Genomic DNA, 19,724 nt, shown 5'->3' with positions numbered 1-19,724 from the left:
CGTGCCATAAGATGCCTTTCTCTTTGGGTTACCTTCTTTATTGGCTTTTCTCATATCAAGATATTCCCATGATTCATAGCCATATAACCTCACTAGAAGAATAGGGATCGAGATCAGACCAATTATTTAATGACTAATTTCATCCTTCCCATTCTTTCACTGAGAATTCTCCCTCTACTTATAGAAATAAGCACTTTTTTTGGCAACAGATAGTTTTGGATGCATACCTAGAAAATGGAGAGATGAACTTACTTGTTTTGTATTATACAGTTTGAAATCATTAAAAGTTTCAGTTTCTCAAATGAAATATGCCTACTCTCCTATTAAATTCTGGGCCCAACTCATTGAAGATGTTTAATGCCTATCCAGGATATGCACTGATGGACTAAGTCAATACACTGCCCATCCAACTGCATGCCATCACATTGTTATATATGGTCAGGAGCATCAGGGAAGCTTCCCCTTTATGTGAATTTACTTTTCCACATGTACAAAGCAGAATATATCTTCTACTCATTCTCTAAACATCACTAGTATTACTATGATGCTTCTTCCCTCTACCCCTCAAACCCATTATTTTATTAATTCCATCATGGTCCAGGAATTCTTTCTGGGCATCTGAAGTAGGCATGTTTCCAGAGGACTGGAAATAGCTAATGGGAGTTTTTCTTCCTCTCTCAGACATAAGGGAAGAGATAATGTGAATAATCACCCTCAAATCATAGCAATCTTTCTTTTAGGGTCTTGCTTCAGTCAGCTCAGCCATGTGGACACCCCTCCATCCCTACTTTGCCATAAGCAGTAAGAGTATTCGTGCCTTAGAACAATCTCCCAGGAGAAAGAGCTGTTAAGCAAATCACCAGGACTAACTATTAACACACAGTCTTATATCAGAGGGGGGAATTCCACATTCTTCACTCCTGATTTGGCTCATCTTCCATATTTTTCTCCTAGAAAACTCAACAATGTAATACCAGATATTTTTATGAAACTTTCTCAGAGATTCCTAATCAGCAGTAATTGCTTGTTTTGGGAACTATGTTTCTCTAATTTCATAATTTATATTTCATTTATTAATTTAGATTCTTTCTCTCAACTTTCTTCAATCTTTGCAAAGCTGGGTACAACTGGTGAATTGAAACAGTCTAAGATGTCCTCCTCACTGTCTCCTTTCTTTGAGGCAGTGAGTCCTTTTTCTTTCTCCTTTTAGTGATTGTTTCTTCTAATTATTTTTTCTAACTCAGTTATTTAGTTCCCAGCACTCCTTTATCTCAGTGTGTTTCTTATTCTATACTCCCCCCAAACCCTCGCTTTGTAACTGTCACTGTCACTTTCTTTGTCTCTCTGTCTCTGTCTGTCTGTCTCTTCCTCTTTCTCACTCAATTCTCTATGCTATCCTTCATAGAAATTCAAAGTCCCCTCTGTGGCAGGGGAAAACAAAGCAACAACAAAAATCTACCCTCCAGTTTTAATCCTGCAATAACTTTCATTTTCACAGCTTCAAAGAAATGCAACTCCTAGAAATCTAACTTAGTTCTCCCTTGACTAGCCAGTATAATCTTTGCCATAATGACTTATTATAACAGATTCATCATAATATATTCACTGAAATGTGAAGAGAAAGGGATCTCTTCCTTTTGTATGAGCACTCAATGTAGAAAATGCAGATTAGGTATGGGACAATCTTTTTCTCACCCCACACAAAATTCAAAAGGAGCAAAGAACGCACAGGAGTCAAGAGCAAAAAAAAAAATACAGAAAGCATTTCAATAGCCCAATTGCTTCCCTATTAGGTCAATTGAACTTCCAGTTGTTATTGTGGAAACCTGGCCTTTTTTCTAACCCCTATAGCTTTCAAAGGACCTTTTCACAATTCTTGCTCAGAAACAGAGCTTTATCTTGTGCTTTGGACTTCTCTTTCAGTCCCTAAAAGTCAAATACACTTTGGGAGCTGCTAAACAAGCAATAGCTTTCTTATAAGACTTCTACTATCTGGGTAACTTGCACACTTTAATTTCCAACTAAGTCACTGCTAGAAGTTAAGTGGACTATATTATTTTTTCTCAAAGTAGGATACTACATAAGGAAATTCCATTTTCTCTATAGAAGTTTTAATGCCCATACTCTTAAACCTGGGATCTCTGAAATTTCAGAGTCACTTAAAAGGTAACCCCAGAGTGGATGCTGCCCAGGGAAATTTACTTGTATAGCTAGAAGCCTATAATCTGATATCACAATAACTAGGAATTTCAAAATCTCTTCATCCTCAGGTTAATTCGGTGTTCATTTTCCATTAATTATCCTCCCAGGCTAAGTGTGTATGTCTTTGTTTGTCATATGGTTCTTCCCAGTATTTTTATGCCTTAATCCACTCTGCATATTCTTCAATACATTGACACTCATCTCTTTGATGTTTCTCAGGTAAAACACTACATTTCCTGACTCTAGGCATTTCCACTGGTGCCTCTCTGTGCCTCAAACTTTCTATTTCCTCATTTCTAACTCCTGATTTTCCAGACTTCTTTAAAATCTCAATATCCTGCCTCCTGCAAGAAGTCATCTAATTTGCCTCAGTTTAGTGTCTCCTTTCTAAGACTAGTCCCATTTTCTCTTCTCTCTCTATTTTTTGTACATATTTTCATATTGGCTATTCCATTAGAATTTAAGCTCCTTGAGAGCAACACTCCTTTTTTTTTGGTACTTCTTTGTGTTCCAAGAATTTAGTCACCTGTTAATCAACAAATGCAATGGATTTTTCCTCAATCTTAATTTCCCATATCCTTTCTTTAGTCTTTAGTACTATAAATTACTTTCTATACTTTGATTCTCTCTTCTCTATAGGTTTTAATGATATTGCTTCTTCCTAATTCTCCATCTGTTTCTTTGCTTAATCTTCAACTAGGTTATTCCCATTAAGCCTAGTGCCCCCAAGGCTCTGTCTTAAACCTCCTTTCTTTGCTTTCTATACTGTTTCACTAGGCATTCTCAGCTCATGTAGACTCAATATCTTCTCTATGGAGATGATGCTCAGATTTATTTATCTAGTCCTGACCTTTAGTCTCAGATTTTTACCTTTCTCCTGGATATTTTGACCTGCATTCCTTGGAGTCATTTTAAACTCAACGTGTCCAAAGCTGACATCATTACCTTTGAATCCAAACTCTCCATTTTCCTTAATTTCCCTGTTACTGTTGAGTGTTCTATAATCTTGCCAGTCATTCAACCTAAATGTGATCCTTGAATATTTATTCAAACTCCCCAAATTCAAATAATTATCATTTTATAATTTCTACCTTGCTAACAGCTCTCATTTATTTTTCTTCTCCTCTGATACTAATACTACCCTAGTAGAAACCCTTATTACCTCATACCTGAACTATTGTAATAACCTGATTATTACTTTAGCTGCCTCAAATTACTCCTCAATCTAATCAATCCTTTATTCAGCTACCAAACTGGCTGTTCTAAAGTGCTAATTTGTCCATATCACCTTTCTATTGAAAAAGCCTGTTGAATTTTGCCTATAGGATAAAATATAAAATACTCTATTTTTCTTTTAAAGAATTCTATAACCTGATCCTTGCTACCTTTCCAGTCATACTTAATCACATCCACTTATTCTGAGATCTAGTGACATTGACCTTTTTGCTTTTCCTCACACATGACACTTAATCTCCTGACTGGCCATTATAACTAGCATTTCAAGAACAATATGAGACCAAAAACTTGATCCTAAGCCTGGTGTTAGAATTTGATTAGTCCCTGACATGATCAAGCTAAGAGTGAGATCAAAAGCTTATACCCAAGCCTGGGGAAAGTCTTTAAGCTATCTATATCTCAAGGGTCAATTGAATCAGCAGAGAATGGGGGCTCTCAGAGCTCTCAGCACAGAGACCATCTGGTGAACTAGTAACAATATAGAAAATAAGCTGAGAATAAAATCAAGGAAGGACTGAAGTTTAAGAGGGTGCCCCAACTTCCCAGAGAAAAAACAAACAACAACCTACCTAAAATTATATAGGAAAAATGAGCAAACAGAAAAAAAAAACAACAACACCTAACTATAAAGAAGTCTTATGGAGATAAAAAGCAAGGTATACACACATAAGGGGACAGTGAAAGCAAAGGAAATACACAAAGGTCAAAAAATACATTGGACACAGATTCTGGAAGAGCTCAAAAAAGACTTCAAAAAACATTTAATAGAGGCATAGGACAAGTGGGAAGGGAAATGAAAGTGAGGTAAGAAGAAATGGGCCAATTGAAAAAAAGAGAACCAAAAAACTGACAGAAGAAAAGCGGGTCTTAAAAATCAGAATTGACCATATAGAAAATAATGATTTCATGAGAAATAAGGAAACATAAAGCAAAATCAAAGGGATGAAAAAAGAGGAAAACATGAAGTATCTTATTGAAAAAAAAGAACTGACCTAGAAAATAAATCTAGGAGAGGTAATTTGGGAATTATTGGAGTACTTGAGAGCCATGATCAAGAAAAAAACCTTGGACATCATGTGACATGTATATCAGAGATAACTGTCTAAAGATCCTCAAACAAGAAAGTAAAATTGAAATTGAAAGAATTAACAGATCACCTCCAGAAAGAAATCCACAAATAACTTCCATGAATGTAATAGCTAAATTCAAGCACCACAAAGTCAAGGAGAAAATACTTTAAGCATCCAGGAGGAAACCATTCTAATGCCATGGAGATACAATCAGGATCACACAGGACCTAGCAGCTCCTACATTAAAGCATCAAAAGGCATGGAATATGATATTCATGAAGGCAAAAGATTTGGGTTTACAACCCACAGTTATCTATCTAGCAAAATTGAGTATATTCTTTCAGGGGGGAAAATGGATATTCAATAAGATAGAATATTTCCAAGCATTCCTGAGGAATAAGCCAGACCTAAACAAAAAAAATTGAAGTGCAAACATGAGAAACAAGAGAAGCCCAAAAAGGTAAATAAGAAATAAAAAATGTTAGGGACTCATTAAGGTCAAAATGTCTATATTTCTACATGGAAAGAGGATACCTATAATTCTCAAAAATTATTCTTAATAGTAGAGAAGATAGAAGGAATTTACTCAGAAAGAAGATAGAGAAGTAGGCTGATTATGATATGTATATGATGTATCTGTAAATACAATGATGTAATAGTTAAAATTAAAGATTTATACCAGGGATGCAGGGCTGGTTCAACATTAGGAAAACCATCCACATAATTGACCACATCAACAAGCAAACTAGCAAGAACCACATGATTATCTCAATAGATGCAGAAAAAGCCTTTGATAAAATACAACACCCATTCCTATTAAAAACACTAGAAAGCATAGGAATAGAAGGGTCATTCCTAAAAATAATAAACAGTATATATCTAAAACCAACAGCTAATATCATCTGCAATGGGGATAAACTAGATGCATTCCCAATAAGATCAGGAGTGAAACAAGGATGCCCATTATCACCTCTACTATTTGACATTGTACTAGAAACACTAGCAGTAGCAATTAGAGAAGATAAAGGAATTGAAGGCATCAAAATAGGCAAGGAGGAGACCAAGTTATCACTCTTTGCGGATGACATGATGGTCTACTTAAAGAATCCTAGAGATTCAACCAAAAAGCTAATTGAAATAATCAACAACTTTAGCAAAGTTGCAGGATACAAAATAAACCCACATAAATCATCAGCTTTTCTATATATCTCCAACACAGCTCAGCAGCAAGAACTAGAAAGAGAAATCCCATTCAAAATCACCTTAGACAAAATAAAATACCTAGGAATCTATCTCCCAAGACAAACACAGGATCTATATGAACACAACTACAAAACACTTTCCACACAACTAAAACTAGACCTGAACAAATGGAAAAACATTAACTGCTCATGGATAGGACGAGCCAATATAATAAAAATGACCATCCTACCCAAACTTATTTATCTATTTAGTGCCATACCCATTGAACTACCAAAATACTTCTTCACTGATTTAGAAAAAAACATAACAAAGTTCATTTGGAAGAACAAAAGATCAAGGATATCCAGGGAAATAATGAAAAAAAAAAACACATATGATGGGGGCCTTGCAGTCCCTGACCTAAAACTATATTACAAAGCAGCAGTCATCAAAACAATTTGGTACTGGCTAAGAAACAGAAAGGAAGATCAGTGGAATAGACTGGGGGAAAGCGACCTCAGCAAGACAGTATACGATAAACCCAAAGATCCCAGCTTTTGGGACAAAAATCCACTATTCGATAAAAACTGCTGGGAAAATTGGAAGACAGTGTGGGAGAGACTAGGAATAGATCAACACCTCACACCCTACACCAAGATAAATTCAAAATGGGTGAGTGACTTAAACATAAAGAAGGAAACCATAAGTAAATTGGGTAAACACAGAATAGTATACATGTCAGACCTTTGGGAGGGGAAAGGCTTTAAAACCAAGCAAGATATAGAAAGAATCACAAAATGTAAAATAAATAATTTTGACTACATCAAACTAAAAAGCTTTTGTACAAACAAAACCAATATAACTAAAATCAGAAGGGAAACAACAAATTGGGAAAAAATCTTCATAGAAACCTCTGACAAAGGTTTAATTACTCATATTTATAATGAGCTAAATCAATTGTACAAAAAATCAAGCCATTCTCCAATTGATAAATGGGCAAGGGAAATGGATAGGCAGTTCTCAGATAAAGAAATCAAAACTATCAACAAGCACATGAAGAAGTGCTCTACATCTCTTATAATCAGAGAGATGCAAATCAAAACAACTCTGAGGTATCACCTCACACCTAGCAGATTGGCTAACATAACAGCAAAGGAAAGTAATGAATGCTGGAGGGGATGTGGCAATGTAGGGACATTAATTCATTGCTGGTGGAGTTGTGAATTGATCCAACCATTCTGGAGGGCAATTTGGAACTATGCCCAAAGGGCGACAAAAGAATATCTACCCTTTGATCCAGCCATAGCACTGCTGGGTCTGTACCCCAAAGAGATAATGGACACAAAGACTTGTACAAAAATATTCATAGCTGCGCTCTTTGTGGTGGCCCAAAACTGGAAAACGAGGGGATGCCCATCAATTGGGGAATGGCTGAACAAACTGTGGTATATGTTGGTGATGGAATACTATTGTGCTGAAAGGAATAATAAAGTGGAGAAGTTCCATGGAGACTGGAACAACCTCCAGGAAGTGATGCAGAGCAAGAGGAGCAGAAACAGGAGAACATTGTACACAGAGACTAATACACTGTGGTATAATCGAACGTAATGGACTTCTCCATTGGTGGCGGTGTAATGTCCCTGAACAACTTGCAGGGATCCAGGAGAAAAAAACACCATTCATAAGGAAAGGATAAACTATGGGAGCGGAAACACCGAGAAAAAGCAACTGCCTGGATACAGAGGTTGAGGGGACATGACAGAGGATAGACTCTAAATGAACACTCTAATGCAAATACTATCAACAAAGCAATGGGTTCAAATCAAGAAAACATCTAATGCCCAGTGGACTTACGCGTCGGCTATGGGGGGTGGGGGGGAGGAAAAGAAAATGATCTATGTCTTTAATGAATGATGCTTGGAAATGATCAAATAAAATATATTTAAAAAAAATAATAAAAAAAATATAAAAAAAATAAAAAAATAGTTAAAATTAAATTATGAGACTATTGTAGCTTTAGAGGCTTTATTACATCAACATATTGATAATAAAGAGAGAGAAATATAAGAATGTGTTAAAGAGTTGCTTAGCTAAATACCCTGGTTGCTGTTCTGATGGAATCAGACTCACCACCAACATGTGCTCCTTCAGATTATAATCTCCAGACAGAAGAGAGAGTGTGGGACCAGAGCCTTGGTCTCCCTTTTATAAGCAGTTTTTTCTACTTACTAGCTCTCCCATGTTACATCTCAGCAACCACAGTTCCTTAATTTGCCTGGCACTGTGCTTGTGGGATAAATTTCCTGTCTCTTTGGTTTCAAATTCATTTCTCTGAGGGCCTGACTATTGCTGCACATCTCAAAAGTAAACACTAATTGATTACATAAAAGCTCCCTGATTTGTTTTATCAAAGGTCACTGATTGATTACATAAAAACAAAGCTACATAATGGGCAGGAGGAATTTCCTTCTCACAATGATATGGAATAATATCTATGTATGATTTGATATATATTCATATGAATGATATCTTTAAAAGGGCTGAAAGTGAAGGTTGCACTGAGATAAAAGGGAAGGGAGAGATAGAATTGGGGTAAATTGTATAACATAAAGAGGCATGAAAACTCATGTCAGAGAGGGGAGGATAAAGGTGGTGACAGGCAATTCTTAATAAGCTTTACTCTCATTGTAACTGACTCAGAGAAGGAAAAACAAGTAAACTCAGTCGGGTATAGAATTCTATAATGCTACAGAGAAGTAAAAGAGGAATAAGACAAGGAAGAGGGAGATAATTGACAGGAAGGAGAATTGAGGGTGTGACAAAAAGTGAAATACTAGTGAAAAGGAATAGAGTGAAAGGGAATAGAGCAGGATCTAAAGGGGATAATATGATTGAGGGCAATATACATGTAGTTAGTAATCATAATATTGAATGTGAATGGAATGAACTTACATAAAACAGAAGCAGATAGCAGGGTGGCTTAAAAACCAGAATCCTACTATATGTTATTTGCAAGAAACACATTTGAATCAGGCTGACACACACAGATTCAAAGTAAAAGGCTGGACCAGAATATATTATGCATCATCTAAAGCCAAAAACAAACAAACAAACAAACAAAAAAAAAAACAGGAGTAGCAATCATAATACCAGTAAAAGCCAAAGTATGAATTGATCTGATTAAAAGAGATAATGAAGGAAATAACATTTTGCTAAAGGGTACTATAAATAATGAAATAACATATTAAATATTTATGCACCAATGGTATAGCATCTAGTTTTCTAAAGGAAAAAATGAAGGAGATCAAGGAGGAAATAGATAGTAAGATCATACTAGTGGGGGATCTCAATCTTCCCCTTTCACAACTAGATAAATTGAACCAAAAAGTAAATAAAAAAGAAATAAGGGAAGTAAATGAAATGCTAGAAAAATTAGAATTAATAGCTATCTAGAGAAAACTGAACAGAGATAAAAAGGAATATACCTTCTTCACAGCAGTCTATGGTATATGTATACAAAGATCGACCATGTTCTAGGACATAGAAATAATTCAAACAAATGCAGAAAAGCAGAAAAAAATAAATACAAATTTTCAGATCATACTGCAATAAGAATTGTAATTAACAAGGGTCCATAGAACGGCAAATTTAAAATTAATTGTAAACTAAATAATCAAATTCTTCAAAACTGGTGTATCAAAAAAGAAATCACAGAAACAATTAAGGACTTGATTAAAGAGAATGCCAATGAGGAGACCACATATCAAAACCTATGGGATACAGCAAAGCAGTTCTCAGGGGGAAAATTTATATCACTGAGTGGCTATAAAAACAAAATCAAAAGGGAGGAGATGAATGAATTGGGCTCAGGACTTAAAAATTAGAAAAAAGAACAAATTAAAAATCCCCAAATAAAAACTAAATTGGAAATCCTAAAAATTAAAGGACAAGAGGTATTGTCTTTTTACCCTTTTTTGTATCCTCAGAACTGTAATAGATGATTACTTGAGGGGTGTACCTTTGATTGATACTAGATGAATAATGGATCAAGGTTTGTCTACCCTCCTCCCTATAACTCCTGGTTTCCTCCCTCTCTTCAGAAGCCTTTCAGCTTCTCCTCCCCCCTTTCTTCTGTGAGCTATGAGATTTCAGAGGAAATATTCTTTTCTCTTCTTTTATCAAGTAAGGGTTCATTTGGGGAAGACAGGACAAGAGTGGAGGATAAGGTAAGAGGAGTAGGATATCTCTATTCTCTAGAATGAAGGTTAGGAGGATATTGAGGGAAATGGCAGTCACAATTGTGAAATAGTCATTCAGAGAGATATGAGGTAAACTGTCTTTTTTCTTCTTCCTCTTTCAAACCAGACAGCCAGCAAAAACCAAAAGCCCTTCAGCTTCAGCCACCACCATCAGCCAAAAGCAAAAAGCAAAAAGCCCAAAAAGTCTCTTTGCCCAGTTCAGCTGTTGGCTTGACTCCAACTGTCTCCCAGTCACATTCCAAGTGGAATTTTCATTTTGACTGACAGCTTCTGACCTCAGCTTTCTGTCTTGACTTGTAAATTCTCTTATAATTTCTCTCTTTTCCACAGAACTTAGCCCAGTGCCTAACATATGGTAATTTGGTATTGACTGATAAATTCTTCCCTCTAGTTCTATTTTTAGAAAGTTTCAGGAGCAGACATTCCTTATGTTCCATGTTTTACCAACACATTCCCTAGTGGATGTTACCTTTCCCCTGCTTCTGAGTTTCCTTTTAAGTATGATTTCCCCACATTAGAATGTGAACTCCTTAAGGACAAGTACATTATTTTTACTTGTGTTTGTGACCCTGTATTTAGCACAGGGTCTGGAACATAGTAGATACTTACTTTGGAAATTCTTGTTGATTGATTTGGAGTGTTGGCATAGCATCCCCCTCAACCTCCTACTTTCATTGTATTTCCTAAGGACTCTTTTGGAAAGGAAAGTTAAATGTATTTTGTGCCATAGTTGACATTGGTAATAAGAGGTATTTCTTTTGTGGATGTATTTAAATGCATTGCTTTACATTGCTCACATTGAAACTCATCTTCTATATATAAGCCTACTCACAAAGACTTGATAATACTCCTGAATTTTATTACTGTCAAGTTTTTGTTTTAGTTATTGAAAAGATTAGTGTTTTTTGAAAAAACTACAGGTTTCTTTGCTTATATTTGTTATAAAAATTATTAAATGAGACCAGTTTCAGTACTGCTCCTTGAAGTACTCAATTGTTCACACTTTTCCATTAAGTTTATTTCTCTACTTGTTTCCTGTCTCAAAGCTTATTTCTGATCCATAAAAATTTATACTCCAATCTAAGCATTGTTTCTTTATTTTATGTGATTTTAGGGTGCAAATGTTTCAAAATCATCTTGAAAGGATAAATGAATTATATTTTTAAATTTGTCCTTTTGCTACACACTTGTGTTTCCCCCATAAATTGTGTAATAGATTAGTTAATCCTGGTTTCCTTTCAAAGAACAATTATGTTTCCACCCTATGAATTATATTTTTTACTTTCTCTGGAATATTATTCATTTTTAAACATATATCATGTTTTTCATAGATAAAAGGAGGCTGTTAGCTTTCAATTCTCAAGTATCTCTTGAAATATATATTTTTAGAATGGAATTTTCCAAGTAATATGGAAAAAAGGAAATAAGCCTTTGTTAAGTCCCTACTATGTGCCAAGCCTTATCCTAAGCATTATAACTTTACAAAGATTACTAATTTTGTCCTTACAGCAAATCTTCATGATAGATCTTATTATTATAATATTCATTTTGAAGAAATTGAGGTTAACATTAGGTTAAATAACTTACATAGGGTGGCACATCTAGTAAGCCTGAGATCAAAACTAAAATCTTCCTGGTTCCAGGACCAGTACTCTATCCATCCAGCTACCTATTAGTCAACCTTTTTGCATATTGACAGTCTAAAATGGTAACTTGCCTATTTACCCAATGATGGAAAGCAGTGTGGTATAGTGAAAATAGAGGGGGCCTATATTACAGAAATACCTGGTTCACAACTCTAACATATAGTGACTATAGTATGAGTAATATTTTCTGATCCTATACAAGCAAGCTTGTCTGTCTCTTTCCCTCTCTCTTTCTGTCTGCTCCTTCCACCCCTTCCAATCACAAACAAGCACACACACATATGTGGGTATATAGGTATGCATATATAAATATATATAAATAGATGTTCCATATATATTCCATATTCTAGGTCATATTGACTCAGGGGACTAAAGGCTTACACTCTGGATTCACATCTTGGTTGCATGAGTCCCAAATAGCCAGGTATCTTCTCTTAACACTCAAATGGTTATTAATTATTAATATGGGGGCTTCCTCCAGTTGAATCAACTCAAATATATCAATTACTAATATGTTCAATTTCCTTCTGCCACTTATGTCTAAGTAAACTTGTTTGGTTAAATATTTAGTGACTAAGGAGTGTACCAGTATTGGATCTAAACTCCCCAGCTCAAAACATAGACAATAAAAAGCATTCAGTGCTCTTGGCAACTTTTACAGATTATGAGGTATCCCTTACCCCTAAATGCATTAGTAAAAAGCATTTCCTTAATTCTGAGTTGCCTATGCTAATGTCAATAGTTCATTATACTGTTGTATAAGATCATCCCCAGTACCTTTTCCAGTTTGAAATGCATGATCATATGTCTTTTTTTTAAGTAGATTATAAATTAGTTTTTCTTGCTACATATGAAACACAATCACATATTAATAATAAAAACAGACTGTTTACATCTATAGTATCCTATAATATTCACATATATTTGCTGAACTTTCCCCTAAGGGGAAGATTAGCTAATCACTTAAGATTATAAATATCAGATATACCCACCAACCACTACTTATTCACTAGTCCCTCAAATATTTTTGAACTTATAAACAAAACTAATCAGGTAGTGAAGTTAAAAATGTGGTTATTGTACATATTAAGTGTCTAACTAGACCTGACACCTGAACCAATGAGGTCAGCTTGTTCTTCTGACATTCTCTGAGAAAGTCTGGAATGGTAGTACTTAGGGTAATTACATTAAAGAGACAAACAATTACAGTTCTCCCAGTGGTATAATCCTATCAAGAGAAGTACTTACTGGAATAGAAAGCACAATGTGGCAGTGAGATCAGCATTATTTTAAGTACTACAAACAACTTACTGTAGCTAAATAACCTAAGTAACAGTCTTCTAAGAACATCCTTGTAGTTGGTAAAAGGGGTTGCTTTTGAGGTTAGAAAAAAGTTATCACCTCTCTGTAGGTACACAAATTGTCTTCATTGTAAGAGTTACTCAAAGCAATACAACTCAGCAAATCAATTCCATAATCTTATGATGTTTTCATAAGAGAGTTTGAACGACTTTCTTACTTGACTTTTCTTATTTGTTTAGTGAGGTAAAACAACACAAACTCAAATATATTTCAATGTTTAAGTTTTATTCTTATAAATTTCTGAGTTTGAGTTAAGAAAGTTTACTTGCTAATAAGAGTTGTTCAAAAGGAGATGTATAAAACTGTAACTTGATGGTGAGGTGGTCCAGGGAAGTTGTGTTGTTGTTTTGTTCATTTGATTTTTATTTTAAGATACAGGAATCTATCCTTTTAAAAATAGGTGAAGGATAAGTTAAGAGGGAAAGATTAAATATGAAATTAAAAAATAATGAAGATAGGGTGAAAGAGGAAATTTTTTTTTTAAATTTTAATATTATTTTATTTGGTCGTTTTCATACATTATTCACTGGAAACAAAGATTGTTTTCTTTTCCTCCCCTCCCTTCCCCCCCCCCCCCGCCTTTCCCTCTCCCATAGCCGACGCATGATTCCACTGGTTATCACATGTGTTCTTGACTCGAACCCATTTCCCTGTTGTTGGAGTTTGCATTATAGTGTTCATTTAGAGTCTCTCCTCAGTCTTATCTCCTCCAACCCTGTAGTCAAGCAGTTGCTTTTCAGCGGTGTTTTTACTCCCACAGTTTATCCTCTGCTTGTGGGTAGTATTTTTTTTTTAGATCCCTGCAGATTGTTCAGGGATTGCATTGATACTAATGGAGAAGTCCATCACCTTCGATTGTACCACAATGTATCAGTCTCTGTGTACAATGTTTTCCTGGTTCTGCTCCTCTCGCTCTGCATTACTTCCTGGAGGTTGTTCCAGTCTCCATGGAACTTCTCCACTTTATTATTCCTTTTAGCACAATAGTATTCCATCACCAACATATACCACAATTTGTTCAGCCATTCCCCAATTGAAGGGCATCCCCTCATTTTCCAATTTTTGGCCACCACAAAGAGCGCAGCTATGAATATTTTTGTACAAGTCTTTTTGTCCATTATCTCTTTGGGGTACAAGCCCAGCAGTGCTATGGCTGGATCAAAGGGCAGACAGTCTTTTATCGCCCTTTGGACATAGTTCCAAATTGCCCTCCAGAATGGTTGGATCAATTCACAACTCCACCAGCAATGAATCAATGTCCCCACTTTGCCACATCCCCTCCAGCATTCATTACTTTGCATAGCTGTCATGTTAGCCAATCTGCTAGGTGTGAGATGATACCTCAGAGTTGTTTTGATTTGCATCTCGAAAGAGGAAATTTTTAAGGGGAAATGAAATCCTGATGGACAGCCAAAATAATATAATAATCAAGGTCATCTGCTAAAAAAAACAACAAATTGTTGAGTTTCTTTTGAATGAATTAATAAAGAAGTATTTATTAAATATTTTCTATAAACAAAATATCATGCTAATCTCCAGTGATATAAGTGGATAGCTTTCTCTATCTTTCTGGAAAGGAGCTCCCATTCTAATAGGAGGACAAAACAAATACACAGTATTACAAAAACCTTAGAGCACTTTTAAGCTTTAATTGTTTACTAATATGTTTAATGGCTTCAAAGTGCACTAAGAATTTTGGAACACTATATAGGTTTCAGAAACAAGTAGATGGAAAAATCCAATGAACCTCAGAGTTCATCAACAAAGCAGATGGGAATACTTCTACTTGAGTGTCATTTATACTAATAAAACCATATCCATTTCTAAAGCTGAAGGGTCTTGACAGTGCCAAAGTATTTCCTCTTCAGGTCTTCAGTAATTGTGGCTACTGATTGAGTGGCTGGTGTGTGTGTGTTTGTGTGTGTGTGTGTGTGTGTGTGTGTGTGTGAAGAGGAGAAGGTGAAAAAAAAGTTTGAAACAGATGCTTTAGTAACCTTCAAAGGCATTTAACAGACAGGTTCTACAGATTCTACCTCTACAATGATTGCTTGCTTGTACAGGAACTTTAAGACCAGGATAGAAGCATAGTCAGTTTTGTAGAACTCCTGGGATTAGGAGACTAGGCTGTCTCTTCCATAGCATTGTCTAGGGAGAATTGCAGGTAGTACCTGATTCTCTTTCTCCATGTTCTCTTGCTGTTTCAGAGATTGATTGTCCTATCAATAGCAGTGGTTCATTACTTGACATTGTTTAGAGGTGGCAGGACCTTTCCCCATTGGAAATGCTTCCCTGAATGATGGCTGCATGGATCAAGATGGAAGCCTATATGATAATCTTGGAGTTTATCACAGCTTTTTTCTAGGGCATTTGGTCTTACTAAGATACACAAGCCCAATATTATCAGCAGCATCTCTGTCTCACTCATCCAACATGTTCTAACAGCTATCAAATCTTGTCATTTATCTTTACACAATATCATTTGCATAGGGTTTCATATGTTTTCAAACAGTTACCATCCTAAATCAGTTTCTCATTATTTTTCACCTGGACTATTGCAACAGCTTATAATTTAGTGTCCTGGTCTCATGTCTTATTCTCTCTAATCCATCTATATAACCATTTAAAACTCCCAAATGTTTTAAAGTGCAGTTCTGAACATGTCATCCATTCAATAATCTCAAGGACAAATTATTTTTTTGAGTGGAACATTAACTTTTTTATTTTTTAACAATTATGTCCATTTTTACCTTTTTTTCTTTCTTTCTCCCTTTTTTTGGTATTACTCTACTCCATGTACTCAATAGCTTGGACATAGTAGTTTATTTGCTAAACAAGTTTCTCTAATTTCAAGAATTCTATCCCTCCAAATTTCTGAAATCCATAATTTCCTTAAGTTTCATTGCATAATCCTTAAATAAAGAGTGTGGATTATTATAGGGTTAGGAATTGTCCTCAATAAACAGTGTAGACTATTATAGAGGTAGGGCCTGGGTCCATGTTTTCACTATTATAGTGATCCACAATGAAAAAACAAATTCCCTTACATATACATTCAATACCTTTTCTACAAATTATAGTCTTGGAAAATCCCTTTGAAAGAGATCAGCAGACTTCACCAAGATCAAACAGCTAGTATATGTCAAAACAAAGATTTGACTCACAATTAGGTCTTCTCCCTGTGACATCAGTTATCTATTCACTATGCCACATTTTGCCATACTTCACAATTATCAAGTAGGTGCTTATTAAATGGATATTAGTTGTTTTATATTTGATATTTAACCTATTTCCCTAGCCTATGCAGATATTTTTACATCCCTTCTGTTATTCAATGCATTATTTATGCACCATCTGGAAACTTTATAGACATGATTTATATGGCTTCTTTCAAGTCCTTGATAAAATGTTATAAATTATATATATATATGTTTATAAATTCAAATGGAGTATGTCCACAATGCTACCCTCAACTACCAATATAATTTTACCTTCTATAAAAATAGTTACATAGATATGAGTTTATATGTATATATATATATATATATATATATATATATGTAACAAGTAGAAAACAATGGGTCTTTCAATCAGATTCTATTTTGACCTTAGTAAATTACTATCCCATATTATTCCTTGAGTTTTTTCATTCATTGGGTAGAAAAAAATCCACCAAACCCTCTTCTCCTGTGCTCTGCAACTCTCCATCTTGTCCACAAAATGCATGAAAAAGTCTGTCAAATATATTCTTAAATGAAATAATTTAGTATTTAAAATGTAATATATCTACAATACTGCTATCAACTACCAATATAATTACCTTAAAAAAAAGAAACGGTTAAGTAAATATGAGCTATTCTCTGTGAAACTAGGCCAGATAATTCCTTTACTAATTCCCATTATAAGTATTTGCAAATTTTATTTATTTTAGGATTATACCAAAGACAGAAGTCAAGTTCATTGATTAGTAGTCTACAGACTATGTTATTTCTTCATTCCCAAAATATGGGAAATTTGCCCTAATCTTTGTCTTTACTTCAGAACTATGAATTGTAAAATTCTATTTTACAATTTTTACAATTACAATACAACTATTATATTTATTCTATCTAAAAAAAAAGACTATTTCCCCCTAATCAGACCGTACTTTAGAAGATCTGATTTAGCTATTTCCTGATCAATAACAATAGAGATACTTGGACTAACAGAATCAGGTCTTGGAAATCCTACATTTCTCCACCCTTCTTAGTTTAACAAGATTAGGAAGATCTGTACCAAACTCAAGATTTAATTATCTGAGGAATTGGCCTTCAACAGAAAAAGCAGACTGACCCCTGGGCTGTCCTAAGTCAAGTTAAGCTACTATTGGTACAGATGAGTCACAGGAAAGTGATGTAAAACCGTCCATATAAGGCATGTCACTTCCTCTCTCTTCCTCTTTTCCTGGAGAGGCAACTCTGGCTGGCAGCATGCTAGGTGTTCCCACACTTTGGAGTGGTGGCAGTTATTTTGTCTGGGTTTGGCAGTGAGTTTGCCCTGGAGCTGTTTCAGGTTTGGGCATCTTGACTTGGCCCTTTCTTTTTGGAGTTCAGGCTGACTTTCCTCCTTCACACTTCAAAACCTTAACTCATAATCTTCCCGCCCAATGCTAGCCAGGCCAGGAGGAGACAACCCACTCCTTTCCTTCTTCCTTCTCCTTAATTTCTTCCACTATCAATTAAATCACCATAAAATTTCCAGCTGACTTGGGTGTTTTATTTAACATTTTATAAATAAAATCCTTGGTGACCAAAATAATTATTATATTCGGTCTCAACCATAATTTTAACCTTTACAGTACCCACAGTCTTTCAAAGGTCACTCCATCATAGAAAATCATGGAAATACTTATAAGAAATGATGCAGTTGAAGTGAGCAGAATGAGGGGAACAATAGCAGCAATGAAGTATGATGATCAGTTGTGAGTGATTTAACTATTAACAGCAATGCAGAGAGTCAGGATATCTCCAAAGGACTGATGATGAAAAAAGCTACCTATGATGCCAGTTTGTTTGGAATAGGGGTGACATGGCAAATAAGATTGTCACAGTAATTTAGGATTAGATTGTGATAGTTCTTTCTGTCTTAAACTCAATGCTACGTATAGATTCTAAGAAAGGAATAGGGGCTAGGCAAAAGTGGTTAAGTGACTTGTCCAGGGATACATGGTGATGAAATATCTGAGCCCAGTTCTGGAAAGATGACTTAAAATTGACCTGAATGATGTTAGAGAATCTTCAAGTCTTAATAGAAATTCTGAAGACAAAGTGCTCATAGATTTTGAGATCTTTCATTATGGAAAATTATGACTAATCTTAAGACTACGTTAGCATAGACAAATAAGGCAAAAAGACCAAAATATGTTAAGTTTAATTCAAATACTACTGGAATAGATTCTTCTGAGCTCACAGGGACAACACTCATTTCTGTGAACTTCTTGATAGGTCTGTTGACAAATCCAAGCAACCTAAGGGCATATCTCATTGGCTTGATACAACTTGTGACCTATGTTATTATGTAACCTTATAAAGTGCTTATGTCTAAAGTGATTACTTTGTGTAACATTGGTGGGCTGGTGTAAAGGTTAAAATTATGGTTGAGACTGAATGTAACAATTATATTTTGTCGCCAAGGATTTTATAAAATCCTAATGAAACACCCAAACTCAGCTGAAAATTTTATGGTCATTTAATTGATATAGTGGAGGAGTTTAAGAAGAAGGAATAAGGAAGAAGGAAGGGGCTAGTACAGGGTGGGAAGATTAGGAGATCTAGAAAGTAAGGCTTTGAGTGTGAAGGAGGAAAGAATCACCTTGACCTCCATAGGAGCTCAGCTAAGATGCCGGAACCTGAATCAGCTCAAGGGAAAAACTCATCAGCAACACTCCAAAATGTTGAAATGCCTAGTACATTCTCAGCCAGAGTGCCTCTCCAGGGAAAGAGGAAGATAATTAAATCTTGAGTTTAATGTAGACCATCCTAATCTTGTTAAACTAAGAAGGGTGGAGAAATGTAGAGTTTCCCAGACCTAATTCTGTTATTCCAAGTATCTCCATTGTTACTGATCAGGAAATAGCTAAATCAGATCTTCTAAAGTACAGTCTGATTAGGGTGAAATAGTTTTAAAATTCACACTGGTAGAGTTTAGCCACTACATGACAGTGTAAGATTGAATGCCAGCAAGAAATACTACCCAAAGCCTTCTAATTTATTATAACATGTAATGTATGTCTATTATATAGTCTGGGGTAACATAATCCATGTCAGCATATAGGAAATGTGCATATTTTGGGTGTTCAAAAGCTCAAAGTAACAGATAAGATCTAGGTAAGAGAGGCTTTCTTAAGTGTGGGAGGACTAGGAATTGATTTCATTTGATCTGTTCTAGATTTCATGTCCTGAAAAATATATTCATTCTTACTATTTTTTACTATCATTTTTTTCATTTTCAGCATCTAAAACACTGAGTTCACAATGTTATTGATTCTCTTTTGACAGTCTATAATTCACAATAGGATTCTCTTCTGTAAATTATCAGAGAAATCCATATGAAACAAGATATTTTCCTTTTTCTAAGAGTTGGAGGAAGAATGGATTTGCTAGATTTAATAACAATCTCAGACCTTTTCAATTTCTTACATCAAAATTGAATTTTCCAGGTAAAATTTCAAATTGAAATACAGACCAAATTATCATTTTTTCAGCACCAAAATAATTTTAGTTATAAAACAA

The sequence above is a fragment of the Monodelphis domestica genome, chromosome 3, assembly GCF_027887165.1.
Source record: "Monodelphis domestica isolate mMonDom1 chromosome 3, mMonDom1.pri, whole genome shotgun sequence".
Classification (NCBI taxonomy): domain Eukaryota; kingdom Metazoa; phylum Chordata; class Mammalia; order Didelphimorphia; family Didelphidae; genus Monodelphis; species Monodelphis domestica.
This window is presented reverse-complemented; position numbering follows the sequence as displayed.